At 36.0% G+C, this 18537-nt stretch overlaps 1 long non-coding RNA gene across 1 annotated transcript; it reads left to right on the top strand.

Moving 5' to 3' along the window:
- Positions 1-77: 77 nt before the first annotated feature.
- Positions 78-8805, top strand: LOC108273512 (uncharacterized). The gene is made up of 2 exons (XR_001814313.3): positions 78-376; positions 8605-8805. It is a non-coding gene; the product is annotated as an uncharacterized LOC108273512 (long non-coding RNA).
- Positions 8806-18537: the final 9732 nt, after the last annotated feature.

Raw genomic sequence — 18537 nt, 5'->3', positions numbered from 1 at the left:
AAGAGGAAACAGAGTAGGGGGAAAAAAGACGGAGTGAACCAAAACATAAGAAGAAAAGCTGACTTTTCTTTTCTGTGAGCAATATTTCACATCCTTTTGCCGGCCATCAAACAGATGCACAGGCAGATGGAGGGAAATTAGTGCAAAATAGGCAAGGAAGAAATGAGAGAAAGAGAGAGAGATGAAAGGAGCTAAAATTTTCAATGGCTGGTTAAGAAGCAGGTTAACACAGAGTAATGAACGAGCCCAAAGCACGGACGACTGGGTGACAGCAGCCAAGTTTACCTCAGTGAGAAGTGTTGGGAAAGACGGGATTGGGATGATGGTTTCCGATGTGAGCATGTGATGCTGCATTTTCATAATCATCACTTGAAAGGTGAGTTTACTCAGTGGAGGCTCTTGCAGTGCTCCTCATGAAACTTAACACTGGACTGATGTTGAAATTGGTTATTTACTGTTGTTGAAGTGGCAAAAAGATTTGGTATGGATACATTTTTACTCCTGATAACAAAGAAAGATGAGTTGACTTCATAAATACAGTGGTTCTGTAAGCTGTGAGCTATAAGTAGCAGAATATATATATATATATATATATATATATATATATATATATATATATATATATATATATATATATATATAGCACAGAACCTGGACCAGTCAGGTTCTTTCAGAATTCTGTGTTCTGTGTGTGAACTAATATTAATTATCTGAATTTTAACTTACCTCAAACACAATTTATGAGTGTTTTAACAGAAAATCTCTCACTCTGACTCCTTCACCACCACCATCAATACTACTCCTATTACTACTACTACAGCAGTTTTACTACTACTACTACTACTACTACTACAATTTTTCTGCTATTACTTCTTTTACTACTACTACTACAATTTTACTACTATTACTATTACAATTTTACTGCTACTATTACTACTACTACAATTTTACTACTACTACTACAATTTTGCTGCTACTACTACTACTACTACTACTACAACAATTTTACTACTACTACTACTACTACTACTACTACAATTTTACAATTTTTACAAATTAACCCTACAAAGCAATACTTCTGATTTTCTGTAAAATTTTATTTTAAAGTCAACGACGGTTGCATTTTGGTTAAAGTGTAACATAAGCATTTCTAATTTTCATTCTATAATGAAAGCATTTATAGAACACAATCATACAATGAACCTCGGTGTATAAAACGAGCAGCACAAAGTTCAGACAGAGTGAGCTAACACATGGCAGCATTAAGAGCACTGATCCCAGCTGCCTACAAGATGGATGTAGTTTAGGCAGGGGGTTCAGCATCCACTCAGTCTATAGACAGCAAAACAGCATCTCAAACGTTCCCACTCCAGAGGCTCCAATCTCTGTTTTTACATTTCCCTATCATTTTTGCCCACAAGGAATATGGATAACAAATGAAATATTCAGTCCTGTTGTCTGAGTTATTCCTTGTATTATGTGGAAGTATCAGAGAGTCCGTTTAAAGGATAGCCCCCCTTACTGAGCCGCAAGCCGCAGGGGAATTCAACAGCCTATCAACTTCCCCTCGCATAAACAGGTCAGGCGCATCTGAGCACCCCAATATGTTCTACTTTAAGCTTTTCTCCATGCAGAATTTCTAAGCAGAAATTGAAAAGAGGAGGGGAGAATCCTTGGGGGGGAATTCAGCATATAGGCACTGTCTTAAAAATGATAAATTTGCACAGCAGACTTTTTTTTTTTCCCTGAAATGGCCAAAGAAAATGTTATTAATCTTAAAATCGACAAGAGACCAGAACGCAACAGTAGAGAAAACTGTAAATAAGATCACAACTTTGAACGACAGTGTTTTTTTTCCTAGACATTCTGACAACATTGTATTTAATATCTGCTCAATGTGAAAAAGTTTTCAGCGGACAAAAATTGTATTAAAGTAAAAGTGAGCGAAAACATTGTAAATTATGATGAAATAAATGTTTCAGTCAGCCTTCAACACCAGTTTTATGTGTCATAAATGTAACTTTTCCTTCTTTGACTCACTTATGTTAATTGATGAAATTGTTTTATTATTGTTCTAATCATTACACTCTTTGCTACAAAGCAGTCCATTTTATATGCATATTTTTATGCTTCATATTTGAGGCAGACAGAACTATAACCGATTTAAACTGAAGCATAAATCTTTTTACCACCCCAGTGTTTTCAAACTGTCTTGAAATAATCGTTGCACATTGGTGTTGCTAATGTAGTGAAGCTCAGTGCGGTGTCCTTGAAGGCCAAATAAGAAATGTGTCATCGTTAGCACCCAATAACAGAGACGTGTTTATGATTAGCTGCACGGACCCATCATAAGCACAGAGGAGTCTGTAAAACTATCATAGGCTTCAGTGGAATGGACAGATTTACCCCGCAACCTTGAACGAAAAGCCGCTCAGAGCAGCTAAATATAGTTATTTCAGCTCTTTAAAAAATTGCCTCCTACTGATGTGAAGTCCATAGCTTATATGCCGGTAGTGCTCCACATTCTCATTAGGCAGAGAGTGACAGGTGTATGACACTCACGCCTGTGGTGGAATAGTGATAGAGCGCATAATAATAGAAACAAGCACATGGACACAGAGGTTAGCTAATGGATATACAGGTACATGTCTGAAAACTGCAGCGCTGTCAGTTCTGCCAGATGCTGAACCTCACCATCCTGATAATCTGACTCTGACTCGCCGTTACATCTGAATAGCAAACACCTGACAGAGATGCATCAATGCCCCTCTAGTGTAACATCATTAAGTAATTAAATAAATAAAGGACGCAAGTGTATGTGACTCTGTAAACGCCACGAATTCAATTTAAATGTACAGCTGCTCCAAAGGAGAGAGTGCCATACACAAGAACATTTTTAATAACCTATTAAGTTAAGGCTTCAATTTCGTTGTTTTATGAATATTTTCCTTTGGGAGCAGAGCCATCAGCAGAGAAAGATGGAAATTTAAAAAAGATAAATAGTGCCATTAATTCTGAACATTTCTCTTCCATTATCCTTGAAAATGAGGAGTTATTATATTATTTTTTTTTCTCTGCGAACCACTCGTAATTAGCTCCTTGCACATGATCCACTAGCTATAAAACGACCATGTACAGAAAATTAAAAATTTGTAATTAAGTTGCTTTTAGCGTGATATCATTTGTCTTCATATATTCCTCACCTGTCATGATGTAGTCTTGAACATTGATGGGCTTTTGTGCTGAATGACATAGCAAAGGGAAACAAATGCATTGCTTGTTAAGCTTTACAAGTGCCTCTTTATGCCTTTTCTCTTTTTGTTTTCTCTCAGGATGAGCTAAATATATCTCCGTCCTATATAATTTGAGAAAAAAAGAGAAGATACCAGCTAATCTTTCTGTGCATTATTTAATAGTTGACATTCCTACTAGTACTTTAAGGTATAAACATTTTAGTCAGTGATATATTGCAGTGCACAAAACCCTCAACACAATACCACCTTATCATTACAAAATGTACATTACGCATATGAATTTCCATCAAATGATCAGATAGATAGGATCAGTATAAGAGCATCACTTCAGTTCCTTAATACCCATACCAGAGATTTCTGCCATCGCTGCAAAAATGGAGAGAGGTGTAGCCTTCATACAGCACCCAAAGATCTGCTGTGATTTAAAATCTAATGCCTGCATTAAGCCTCCGAGCAGAGAGTCATTAATCAAAGAATGCCTCCAATCAGATAATATTTTTTAGTGCGGTTTTAAAAGCAGTGGCATAAATTTCGATATAATTAGTCAGTATCAGTGAAAGGCAGAGAGGGGAAATGGAGTGTGAAGCAAAGCTCAATGTTAGCGCTCACTGTCACTTATCGAGCTGACACAGTATTTGCAATCATATTTTGCTGAATCAGGAAAAAACTTTCTGTTTCTCCGGCTTGAAGTAAAAAGGTAGCACAAACTGTGCCAGGATATAGCATGTATCAAGGTAATGTCAATTTTACGTAAACACAGTTATCACTGGTAAAGCTGTGTTAAGCTGTATTGAGTAATTGTTAAATCTAATTCTGAAATGATTGTAAAATTACAGTTGATGAAAGCACTATTACAACCAAATAACGTACAGGACAAAATGACAGTGAATCTAGATTAATAATAGTGTCGAGAATTAAAATGCAAAAAGTTCAAAGAGTTAAAATGGCATCTGTGATTGTATGTTATTGTCAGTCAATTGAATCTATGAATCTACAAACAGGTTTATATAGCCATCTTGTTAATAACCCTATCAATAGTGTAATAATGTCCATCTGTAATTGCTTTACTTCAATCAGCACTCTATATAATGGACACCATGTAACTCTGTCATTAGTTCTTAATAATATAAATAATAAAGCTTTTCGTATGATTTCTATAATTGTTTTTTTTTTTTACAATACATATTTATGTATTAATATGAAGTTTTGCATTTCAGGCACACTGCACGCTCACCTGTTCATTTCTAGGGCTTATTATCTTGGTCAGATATATGACCCCAGCGTGTCTGATTCTGGCATTATCATAATACAAACATGTGACAAATGAAAAGTATGATTTCCAGGATGACTAAATGGTTTGATGTGGATGGAAATGAAGTAACTCATATGCTATGGCCTTCATACTCACCAGATCTCAAACCCAATTGAACACTTATTGGAGATTTTGGAGTGACGTGTTAGAAAAAGCTCTCCACCGCCAAAACACCACCTGAGGGAACGGTGTTCATCGCTTGAGTACAGCTCCAGAGAATCTATGCTGATGAGTATTGAGGCTGTGTCTAGCAAACTAACACCTTACTAAGACACTTTGTCTTGGTTGTTCGTTTAACTGCTCACTCATCTGTAGTAGAAAATGCTTTTTTTAAGGTATTACCATACTGTTTTGCATTTCAAAATGATGTAGTGAATTTAAAATCTAACCCAATCTATAACCAAGATCATTATACTGTATATCTTATAAGTATTGTTATTATTGTTATTATCAACATACAAAATATACATATTAAATGCATAATGATAGCCTGTGTTGGATTTTCGCCTGCATGTTACAGAAATACAGGTGTACACTGTCCTCAGACAAAACACAGCAGGTTGTCCATTACATTTTAATTGATCATAAGAAAGAATGGAGAGAGAAATGGAGTTTAAAATGACTGTGGAGCCATTCCCTACGACTCTCATTACTGAGTAACTGCATCCATATTCATTATTGCTCTCCTGTGACTCAGAAAACGAAAAGACAAAGCGATGCAGACATCATTGTCCTACTCCCATCTCAATGACATCATGGGACGCTGACAGGCACAATCCAACCTGCAGTACCAAAAAAAATCCCATACTGATCCTGAAATAATAATCAACCAACTGACACTACAACCAATATTCATTTTACTTATTTAATTAGGCCTAATTTATGAAAGACCAAATCAAATTGTCCACCTAGTGGATAGATGCAGTAGTTTACTGCAAGCTTATTCCGGCTGTTCAGATGCTTTGATTGTCTTTAACACATTCAGCACAAACTAGTATATTTAATCCAGTTTAATGGACATCTCACCAACAGCTCACCTGCCAGGTGAGCCAGGCTAGCAACACTTAAACAGGCAATAATAATAATAAAAAAGCAACATGCTAGCAGTATTTCATGAGAAATGTATATAATTATGAACAATTAGATGAAGGTCCAAAAGCTAACTTCGCCCCTTAGTTTAACCGTCATAACTTTTCATACTAATACATGCAAACTGTTGTTAAAAAGCTGAATATCCCTTCTCCAATCAACAAGTAACTTAAATTGTACAAAATGTTCAACATTCAGAACATTTACATAAAACTTTTAAACATTTTAACAACAACAGCAACAACAATAACAAACTTCCAGGGATTTTTTTTTTTTTTTTTTTGTGAGACTGGGCTACCCTAAATAAAATAACAAGGGTTTATGGATTTATAAGCAAAAATAGAATTAACTCAAAGCACTCAGCACAGAGATTTATTCATTGAAATGGCACATTGGAAATGCCTTATTGACTTATTGACTTAACGCTATTCTATGACTGAATGTACTCCCAAATTTGTTTTCATTTCAAATGATTTATTAAAGCAAACATGTCTGACACCATTGCCCTTTATCCTAAACCTACAATACATGAAATCAGTTCTCTTTGAACAGAATTATAACACCCTACAGTGGTTATAAACTGCATGGTATGTTCTGCTGTACCCTTAAGAACAACATGTTTTCTATTAATAGTTGGTATTTATTAGAAAGCCTATGCTATATCACAAAAACAAAATAGCCAAACGTGGGGCACAGTACCTTAGTGGTTAACACGTTTGCCTCGAACTTCTGGGGTGGGGGTTTGGATCCCACCTCCGCCCTGTGTGGGTTTCCTCTGGGTACTCCTGTTTCCTCCCCCAGTCCAAAGACATGCGTTGTAGACTGCCATTTAGTATATGAATGTTTGATTGTGCTCTGCGATGGGTTGGCACCCCATCCAGGGTGTTCCCCACCTTGTACCCTGATTTCCCTGGGATAGGTTCCAGATTCCTTTGTGACCCTGTATAGGATAAGCGTTATGAAAAATGTATGGAAATAGCCAAACCATTGTAGGAAAGAGTATGGATTGACATGATGTAATAATTCATGAGATTTACTATTTTCTAGTGAGGAGAAAAAAGCAACAATATGTCATTTATTCTGAATAGAACCTTCACCTGCTGAACATTACTGACTTATCAATCAATCTGGGTGTCTCTCTCACACACACGCTTTTCTCAACGACTCCTCCTTTGTCTCCCTCTGATATATAGATAAATGTGTGTACTGTGCTTTCAGAGATTGAAAGATCAACATGAAATTGTGATATGCATTTGACCTTGACTTACAACATGTTTCTCTATTCATATCTAAATTTTTGTCTCTGCAACAGTTATCCCTATCCAGACTGACTTACATTTTATTTCATGTATACATCTCAGTTGAGGGTTAAGGGCCTTGCTCAAGGGCCCAACAGTGGCAGCTTGGTGGTGCTTGGGTTTGAACCCATGACCTTCCGATTAGTCTTAAACACTGAGCTACCTCTGCCCAATTTAATGAGAATTTCATATCAATATGAAAAGAGTGAGCAGACTAGCACTTGTACCTTTATATATGAAAAGTACAAGTGTTGTATGTAATACATTTTTCCTTCCAACTTTACCATTTACAGCTACAAGGTTTTTCTCAGTACTTCCTTTTAAGTTGCAAAGCTCATTTAAAAAGGCAACACTTTAGAAACTTTTATTATAAGCAGTGTTTTATTTCTTCAGCATTTACTTATTCATTAAATTTGTCTTATTAAACATTAAAGCCATTTACATTTCATAATAAATGTTAATGAGAGAGTCTTTCTGGCATTTATTGCCTTGCAAAACTTTTGATTAATTTTATTCATTTGTTTATTCTTTCAGAAATAGTGTAAAACAAAGTTTTAACAGAAATGTACAGTAATAGGACTGAACTTGATACTCTGTTATGTCAGTGTTAATACAATGCACAGCATTAAGAAATATGAATTCTTATTGAAGTCAGTAAAGCAGTAACACCATTACAATCCCCATTATTTATTTACAATGAAACAAGGGTTTTAACATTCAAACACATTAATATAGGACCTAATAGAGCAATATCAATCATTGGACCTGCCAAGCAATAATAATAAGAATGTAGCACTAATGCACAAAACAAAATAGCAAACAAACAAGGCAATATTCACATACTTAGAATTTTTTTTTTTTTTTTTTTAGCTAAATGCAATATGCTTAAACATAAAACCACAACAGCTAATGTAAACCACACCACACTTATATTTACCTACTCTGTAGATTAAGCACAAAAAAGAAGAAAACAATAAAGATGTCCAGCATCCACTACAAATAGTGCCAATCACAGCTCAGTTTAATAATTAACATTTACAATAATTGATTATTTTATTCATGTAACCAACATGGCTCTACACTGCAAATTTAAAACAATTTGCTTTCAACTCCTTTCATATTAAAAGTTAGAGTTTAAGATTAGGGTTAGGAGTGGGACAGAGGACTGATCTTTTCTTCAGACATATTAAATGGAAGGAAATACGAAAATATCCTAATCTAATCTCACCACTTCTCAAGTGACAAACGGTATACATTTTATGTACATTTTCAGCAGATTCCAATTGTCTATAAATGTACAGTATATTTCAAGTTAATTAGGCTTAAATTAATAACTGTTAACATCACACTCATAATGCATAATATCTGAACAATGCCTTTAAAAAACTGCAAAGTTTTTTTTTCAGGCCTTGTGAAATGGAAAGTACAATGAAAAGCATAGTAAATTTCACAATTGGCGTGTCAATTGGATTATAAATCTCATCAATGTCTCCAGCATCAATGTCTATCAGCATGTGATAAAACCCACCATCTTGTGTACTTCTCTGGTTAATTTTCTTATGGCAAAAAACAAAATAAGTTTAAAATCAAGCAGGTGTATATGATGTTCACCTCTCCAGTTCCTGACAAGAGTTGTGCCATTTGTTTTAAGGAGGTCCAGACTGAATACTAAAGCTGTTCCTGGCGTTTTTCTGGTCTGAGAGAGAGACATCGATCTCACTTTAGAGGCACAGACACAACGCTGGATGTGAGGGATGTGGGTGCTGCTGCAGAGAGATGATGCCTATTCTTCAAATCCTGCACACTTCACACACTCGAGCAGTCGTGAGTGCACACTGCTACTCTCTGTAGGCCTGGACAGAGTCCCGAGGAACTCTTCACGCTGAAACTTTAAGCATATGCTTTTATTTTATTTTGTGTAAAATAATTGATGGGAAATAATTGTCTAGGTATAGATTTGATCTATAATCTATTAATCTGTGAATTTTATTATTTAAAATTGAAATAAGAAGCCTGTATTTTTCTGGAATTGTTTTCTGGGTTTTTTTGTCTGTACTAGCTCTGTTTTGCTCTCTTAAACACACACACACACACACACACACACACACACACACACACACACACACACACACACACACACACACACACACACACACACACACACACACACACACACACAGATCTAAGGTTTCAGTGGGACAGAGATAAATTTAAAGCCCTGTGGGGTCAGATGGAATATCTTATAATGCATCATAAAAGCAGAGGGTTTCTCTTTAAAATATCAAACACCCTCAAACTCCATCTTTGAATAAGTAATGCATGCAATGTCTGCATCCTATGTCTGTTCTGAACAGTTCAAACTGTTCTGTAGGCAAGGTTGTCAGGTCTCAGCAATATGTCCGACCCAAATATGCACAAAATGACCTGCAGATCAGGGCATCAGAAAAGGAAGATGCATTTTTATACTTTATCTCAGTCTCTGCATAGAAAAGGAGTTCACCATGGTGTGTGTGCGCGTGTGTGCATGCATGCGTGTGTATGGGTGTGTGTGCATTTCACAGTATCTGCAATTTATCCCTTTTTTTTTAAATTTTATCATTGCCTATTATGGCTATTATCCAAGCTTTGCAATATATCTTATTGTAGAAATGGTTCTGTACATTTAGATGCTGTTTCTAATTCAACTATGTCAGCCTATGTTTGTAGAAATTAATTCGATTTCATTTCAATTAGAAAATGAAAACAAAGAATTAGTAAAATAGGAAATACAACTCGGGTTTGAGTGCACGATAAAGAGCCTGACAATCCTTTGCAACTACAAAGTAAACATAGAAGGTTCAAATATATATAAACTAATGAGGAGAACACTAGACAGAGGTAAGCACAATAAGGGAATTAACCAATGACAACACACCAGTGAAGACCAAAACAGATACAACTACAAAAGGTCATCCAGGTTGATTCCGAACAGAGACTGTTGAGATCATGACAGTTACATACATACTCTTGAGACTCTGGAGCAATTCTCTTCTATCCATGGTGATATGGAATGGAAGTTGACAAAAGTATTAAATACAAATTTAGCATATTTTTAGATAATTAAGTTTATTTAATACATTTTTATTTTTGTCAATTTTTTCCCTTCAGTTTGGACTTCCTGGGAGTAAGATTTGTTTTTAAAAATACATAAAAATTTGTTTTTGAAAATACAAAAAGGGAAATTACGGGTTATAGAAAACTGGTGTGTTCAAATACGAAAATAGAGATTTTTATGTAATTAGGCCAAAGTTGAAGCATCTGTGATTGCCAAGGAAACTGACACTTTCAGAATTGTCTAACAAATAAAAAAAATATGCTTTACTCTTTGCTAGCAAGGTTCTACAGCAGTGGTCACCAACCCTGTTCCTGGAGATCTTCCTAAAGACTTTAGCTCCAACCATTATTGTACACACCTGACCATCTAATCATTGGCTTAAGAAGTTCATGATCGACTAATGCAGGTGTGTTAGATTTTGGTTGTAGATGAAACCATGCATGATGGTTAGCTGGTAGATCTCAATGAAGAGGGTTGGTGAACGCTGTTCTACAGTGATTTTAACACAAAATGTTTAGTATATGTGCAGCTTAACTAGCTAATTTGGCTACGCTGCATTGGCTTGCTGGTAAAGGTTAGCTACTTAGTAGGCATTTAGCTATTTTGGTGAAACATACAGTCGCTACACTTACCTCATTATGGTTCATATCTTCGATCTTGACTCCACTTTACTCTTATCTCTTCACTTCATGGATGCAAGTATGCCAGATAATCATGATTGAAAAAATGCTTGGTTTGTTTTCTGAATATTTTCAATTGCTAAGATATATATGTAGGGTCCTGAGTGCTCAAATAGTCAGGGCCATAACCTGTAATTTTCAATGAGATGTTTTTAAGGCAAATCTTACCCCTAGGAAGATTTAAAAAATAACACTTACACCAAAGAATATAAATATACCAAAGACTTTTGCCAGCTTCCAAGCTCTATATTTTCTGCAGAAGACCAAATGTATGCTTGTTTTATATTGTTTTCACCCAATGTTGCCTTTAGCTGTGATCCTAATACCTTATTATATAGGAATCATTAGATTGACACTGTCTTCATTGCCGTATAATATAAATATATACCAAATATAAGTGCAACTAATACACAGCGGTGTTAAAGGTGCAGTTTGCAGTTTTTAACAGTGTTTCTAGACCCATAATAATCTTTTGGATGATTTTAAATCTGTATAGTCATCCAGTGGATTGGACTCGTTTCTTTGTTTCAGGCTCCTGATTATATTTTTATGGCCTCAGAATTAGTTTGAGGGAACGAGAAGCATTGCTGATATGTTCGATGCAATTGCAATTCACTTTATGTGAAGCCGAAGGCACAAAAATTACAAACTGCATTGAGTTGGCGGTTACAGCAGTTTGGCATCATGGTCACACACTTGCAAATTCATAACAATTCACCCAACTCAAATTATAATTATGGACAGATGCATTAAAATGCAAGGTTAACATAAGATGTGAGGTCATTAGAACATTATTTTATATCTTTATGAATCAGATTAAATCCAAGCATGTTGTCCCCTGATATTTATTTATGTATTTATTTATTTATTTTTATATATGCTCAACTTCATGTTAGTTAAATCCAGCCTCTGTGTGTATGGCCACCTCTACTGGCTACATGGACATAACTGTCTCAGTTTTGACAAAAACCTACACAATTATTCTGATCACTGGGACAGAGAGCCACTTGTTAATTATGTATATGTTTGTACAGTGAAAAGTACAACTTGGTTGGTTTTGTCATCTGTGTCATTGCATGGATGAACCTGCTACACAACAGAAAATGAAACAAAATCATAAATCATCGAAATCATTGCCTTACTGAGTTAAAGCCTTAACACAGGGTGTTCAGGAGATCAGGAGATGACTGGTGATATGAAGATGATATGGTGGTCGTTTTGGTTATATGGGCGGGGCTTATGTTTTTAGAATACAGTTTTGATCGGTGTAGTTTCACAAGTTATAGTCGCATGTGTTTATAAGAGCTTCAGACTCATTACAAAGGTAAAGGTTGGGATTCGGGAGATTTTTCAAGGTCAAATGTTTTCTGACATTTAACTTTTCTGATTTGAGCATATTTATGTCAGCATACATCAAAAATATTTTGTAAACTCTTTCTGTTTCAAATTCCTGCTGAACACAGTCTCTTGTTTCTTTTTCCAATGATCACAAAGTGAAAAATAAAAATAATAATAATAATAGTAATAACACATAGATGTTTATAGATGCTCACACATTGTCCTATTACAATGTAATTATTAAAATGTTCATTCCTTTTAAAAAACAAATTTAAAAATTTTTAATTGCATAAAATGGGCTACAAATGTTCAAATTTCTACAATTTCTGAGTTTTGTCACTGTCTGAACCTCTAAACCTGCAGCTTCTCTTTCATTTTCAGTGAATGGTCTGGTAGATGATAGCACCATATGACACCATAATCATTCGGTAATGAAACCATTGCTAATTTAAAAACATTAAAACCTGGCACTCACATACAAACTGGACATCGTGTGCGTGTCCTGGAGATTCACAGCACCCGTTTATATTTTCTTGTAAGAGACATTTCTTTATTAAAAATATAGAAATTTCCAAAGGATATATATATATATATCAAGAAAGCAAACTGTCTATGTGAAATAAATGTGATTATTTATTTTGATCTGCAGTAGCTCTGAGGGCAATGACACACTAAGTATCAATAATAATAATAATAATAATAATAATAATAATAATAATAATAATAATAATAATAATAATATACAAAGAAAACTGAGAGCGAGAGAGAGAGAGAGAGAGAGAGAGAGAGAGAGAGAGAGAGAGAGAGAGAGAGAGATAGCACAGGTCTACAATAGTTTCCCAGAGATGAAGGTTACGGGTTCAGTGATCATTACAGCACTGAAAGTGACAGCAAACATTATCTGAGAGTGATCACAGACTAGTATAAGAAGAATGCTTTATGGCTGTATGATGTTTCAACATTTCTTCTCTTATATTTCTCTGGATCTCTCATACAGTATGTACATAAACCCCCAAAGATTCACTGATCAAATACAGACATACACCAACAAAACCATCCCAAGTAGGAAACCCAGTCCCCTTTTACATTATCATCCAAGTTCACTCATATTGGTGCAGAGCTCTTTATATGCTTACCCATACTCATTATAGGCAGCCCGTAGCCAGGAGGGATCTCATGAACAAGAGATCGGGACCCAAAAGGCTGACTTATGATCAGTCTATTAGCATAACTATAGACAAACTGAGGTGGTCTAATATGCCAGAGGGCAAAACACAGTGAGGAATCTGTAGATTCAAATCTCAGGGAACAGGAGGCCTGATTCCCATATTGCTGCAATATGAAGGAAAGCTGTTTCCTGTCCACTGTCCAGGCACAAGTTTATTTCAGGGCACATGCTGACACACACACACACACACACACACACACACACACACACACACACACACACACACACACACACACACACACACACACACACACACAGTTTTGAACACCATACAGAACCTGTGTATGATACACTGGCTCACACCACCACAATAGGACACAATTTAAAAGATTCAGAAAACAAAACTTATATTGTGCAAACTGTACAAACATTGCTGTTTCACTTTGCCCTCTTAAATTACACTCAATGGCCTTCTTGTACAGGTGTAAAGGAAATGAGGTGGTGAGTGTGGGAAATGTAAAGTAAAATAGCATTTAAAACATGTAACAACCAGAGGCAGCACAGCCTATTCGTGTTTGTGTCTATATCACAGAACAAGCCTGGCCAACAGAGCTTAAAGCATCAACTAACTAAAGATTAAAGATGAATGATGATTCCTGACCACACTGCAGGAGTAGAAAGCATTGTGATGGCAAAAATAACACCAATCATACTGAATAAAAATAACTACTGTACATTTATAGAAAAAAAGACCCCTTTAAGAGTACCTTAAAGTTTTTTTTTCTTGGATAACTAAAGGTTCTGAACTTCAGATGAGTATATAACTCAGAACCCTTTCTTTAGGGAAACACTTCGCCAATGCATTTTAAAAGTTTTCACCAAGGCACATTATCTGAGAACCTTATATCCTGAGAGTGAAATACCATCCTCCTGCTCATTATTATTATTATTATTATTTTTATTATTATTATAAGCTGTTAATTCTGGCAAATTTTTATCATCATCATCATCATCATCATATCTCTCTCTCTCTCTCTCTCTCTCTCTCTCTCTCTCTCTCTCTCTCTATATATATATATATATATATATATATATATATATATATATGGTAGCACCTTAAACACACACACACACACACACACACACACACACACAGATATATATATATCTGTGTGTGTGTGTGTGTGTGTGTGTGTGTGTGTGTGTGTGTGTGTGTGTGTGTTTAAGGTGCTACCATATCGGCCCACCATTCAGTTCCAGCTGCCAGCTCTCCTGTGAAACATGCTCGTTTAGATACTTATCCTAATTTACGTTTTCTAGGATGTTCTGTTTTACGACTCTACTCAAAGAAGCAGATTTCTGCAATATTAATTTTATTATCTGAAATATGAGCGCTGGAGTTGTAACACTTAAACACTGAATATCATGTACAATGAGATCTGAAGAAGACAGTAACTCTAAATGTTCAGGTATGACAGATTTTCCTTTATTTAAGGTCTTTAAAATATACACATTAAAGTATTAAAAACGGCATAGTTAATGCAAACTTTAATAGCAACGAGCACATGATATGCGTACAAACTAAGCACCAATATTAAATGAACACTACCAGTTCGCTAGGCTTTTTGCTAATTATTACACATCTAAAAAAAAAAAAAAAAAAAAAAAAAAAAAAAAAAAGATTCACCTTTTAATTTAGGCTCTTAATGGTAAGATCAATGGGAAGCAGTTGTAATGATCTAATTAATTATGTCGAAATGAAAAGCTCGCGCAGGGCGGAAGGGAAACTCTCCATCTGTTCAGCCCTCCAACCATTTCATACTCTTCCCATCCACACGCTTTCCCCCTACATACACACGCTTTTCAAAGACAGACTATTTATTCTGTATAAACAAGCTATAGCTATGTAGTTTGGCTATTAGGCGCACAAAATGTTTCAAATGATGAAGAAGAAAATCCATAACGTTGATTAATATTTCATGTATTGTAGGCTAATTAACAAAAGTTTTTTATTTTATTTATTAATTTCGAAGACGAACCTGGTATTAATGTTGGAATAATAATAATAATAATAATAATAATAATAATAATAATAATAATAATAACAGCAACAATGCTGGTTTTGTCGTTAAATATATATTTCAAACAATATTGTATTAGTGTATCAAATTAATGTAGTATATTACTTTTCACTACACAGCCACTGCGTTACAAACAACTGATCCTGATTGGTTTGTGATTCAATTTGACATAGTCACTCAAATGCAATTAAACCTGAACAGCACCGATTTGGTGTAACGCTGTTGTGCTAATTTTACAGCCTGTCATACGCTAAATACAACACAAAATCCAATGAATGAGTGTTTGGTATAACATCCAAATATCCACAATGAAATAGGAGACAGACTGGGTACCGTTCAGGACTGTTTGTTTGTTTATTTATTTATTTAGGCTATTTATTTATTCGTTTGCTTTCATAATTCCTACAAAAAAAACTGTGGAATACTGTCGCAAAACATTTTCTTGATATGTACAAAGATGTGCGTAAAAATTCCTTGGATGCGCATGCGCTTTGGGAACACGGGTCACGTCTAAAAGACGCATCCTGCAGTAGTGGGCCTATGTCCAAATAGTACGTCACCAGTGGTTTCTATAGTTACCAGAGTACAGAGTACAGTTTTGACACAGCTATTTAGTATGGTAGTACATATGTTGTTGTTTTTTTTTTGTCCCTATAGCACATCTCAGGCAAGCAGAGCGTGGAAACTGGAGGACATCCTTCTCCCTGAAATAAAACTTTTCTCCATGTGCATCATGAGGCTGACAGGAACCCACCTCATCTGCTGGGATGTGGAACATGCTGTATAGTCATATGCTGTACCCATGTGGTGCTCAGAGAGCTCTTGTTTTTTTTGTTTTTTTTTTTTTTTTTTTTCGTGCTCTTTCTTTCAATCCCTCCGAGGAAAGCGGCTGAGAGGAAAAGAGGCAGCGTGCGACTGAAGATGGATCACTTGCTGTCAGTCTGCGAGGCCCTTATGAAATTAGTTCTCACGTTTTACATCACGCACATTACATTTTGCTTTTCTTTTGCCCTGCCTTATTCATCTCCTTCCCATTCAGTCGCATTCGTTCGGTTGAAATGATGGCAACATTTGGGTATTTTTTTTGTTGCCAAATTGTAGGTCTAGTAAACGAAAAAATATATTTAATATTATCATTAAGTTCTTGTTGCATGGAAATCACACAGAGAAAAGAACAATATCCATCTACCGGGAGCAGTCTCGAAGCGTATGCTAATATAAACAGTGCTTTAAGAGGACCCGGGCCGGTGTAATTGCCTAATAACGGGGTTAAACGGCACAGCGCGAGGTTCACGCGCCGCTCAGTGCAGGCTGACCGGAGTAAACAAAGCGTTGATTCACTATATCTGTTTACAATCCGGTCGAGATTTTCTTCGCACAAAAACACCGACACTTCATTTTAGTACGGAAAGAGGAAAAAAACGAGTAGAGCACAAGGGCAAGTGGGGAAAGACAGGAGAGGAGGAGGGGGGTCTCCGAGAAAAAAAAATGTAGCTGTGGGGTAAGTGTGCAGCGGAGGGTGAAATTGCAGCCCGTAGTGCTACATATTGTAGCAGAAAACGCCTCCAAAAGCGGTGCGAGCAAGAAAAATCATCCCCTAACCTAACTAGGAGGCCTGCACCTCCACCCCTTTAGCCCTGAGAGATCTCTCGAAAAAAACACCCGAGTCCTGCGTCTACTCCATACTACAGTTCTCTTAGCAGCCTATTATCTTTCGAGGTAAATTACTTTCAATTGTTTTACTTATAAATAACAATATAACAAAATCATGCAGATGTTGGAGCCTTTTTATGGACATGCTTATACTGAATTAACTCTAGCAGAACAATTACGGGTTGTTATTTAAAAAAAAAAAAAAAAAATATATATATATATATATATATATATATATATATATATATATATATATATATATATATAATTAATTAAGAAATAAGAAATGTAATAATTACTGAATAAAGAAATTAATAAAATATATAATAATAAATAAGTGGCCTTTCCAACAAATAATATAAGGCCATTTTTATCTGCGATACCTCTTGAATCAGTGACTTCAAGTTGTTCAAAGATAGGTCTATATATTTTTTTTGAAAACAACAACAACGACATTTTTAAAAATCAAAATTGCATCTAAAATGGCTCTCCATTATCTATCTCCAAAACTTATTCGTTTAAATGAAAGCGCATCAGTGATGTCAATACCCTGTCAATAATTTGTGGACCTCAGTGGAAGTTTTTAACCCCCCCACCACACACACACACACACTCAGCAGCATGGAAACGACAGAGCGCCATCTACAGCGGAAGTGCTGCGGCATCTTGCTTCCATGCCGCACAGCAGCGCAAAATAAAACACCCCCCCCCCCCCCCCCCCCAAAAAAAAAAAAAAAAAAAAAATCATTGAGATAAATAGAAATAATGAACGAATGAAAGCGAAATATCTAGTAATGAATTACAGGTATATATTTTTTAATCCTTGGCATTGAAGAAGAAGAAGAAGAAGAAGAAGAAGAAGAAGAAGAGCAAGAAGAAGAAAAATACATTTTTGAAACATATGGCCAAATTAAATCAAGCAAAAATGACTAATTTTACGCGCATTACAATGTGTCACCTACAACAGCATCGTTTTCTACAGTTAATGCCATATATTACAAATAGCATTTCATATAAACAATGTTGTGTTATAGCCATTAAACTGAACTCCTTCAAAGAAATAGCACGAAAAAATATTATACCAGCTGCAGGTAATATAAAGTGTTCCTAAATTCCCACTAAACTCTACAGCTATAGCAGAGCTGAGAGTTCACTGCGCATCTCCCTCCCCCTTTCTGGAGTGACAGGCGGATGGCCCTCCTCATTTTAGCCGCTCGCTTTTTACGTTGGCGAATCACAAAGTGTTGGAATCTGCTGCCTTTGTCTGAGAAGTCATCCATATAAGCAAAGAGGGGATCTGCAGCTTTTAGATACCGACACTACCGGCCCGGGGCTTCAGTCCCGGCCCACGGATCTCTCCATTTCACGCGCATCCCGTTAGTCTGTGACCGAATAAGGAAACCCCTGTCTAGCTTTGCGCATCTTGTTCTCTTTATCCTAACTAGCCGAAGCCACCCGGGATTTAGGACACGACCAGGCTCGATGGGACCGTCCGTGCTGTTCGCGGTTTCTGTACACGCGCGCTGAAAACGCCTGCTTCTGTAAACATCCGCTTCGATTCTGGTGATCG

Source organism: Ictalurus punctatus, chromosome 13 (assembly GCF_001660625.3).
Source record: "Ictalurus punctatus breed USDA103 chromosome 13, Coco_2.0, whole genome shotgun sequence".
NCBI classification, from domain to species: domain Eukaryota; kingdom Metazoa; phylum Chordata; class Actinopteri; order Siluriformes; family Ictaluridae; genus Ictalurus; species Ictalurus punctatus.
Note: the sequence above shows the minus strand (reverse complement) of the source record. Positions and strands in the feature narration are given on the sequence as shown.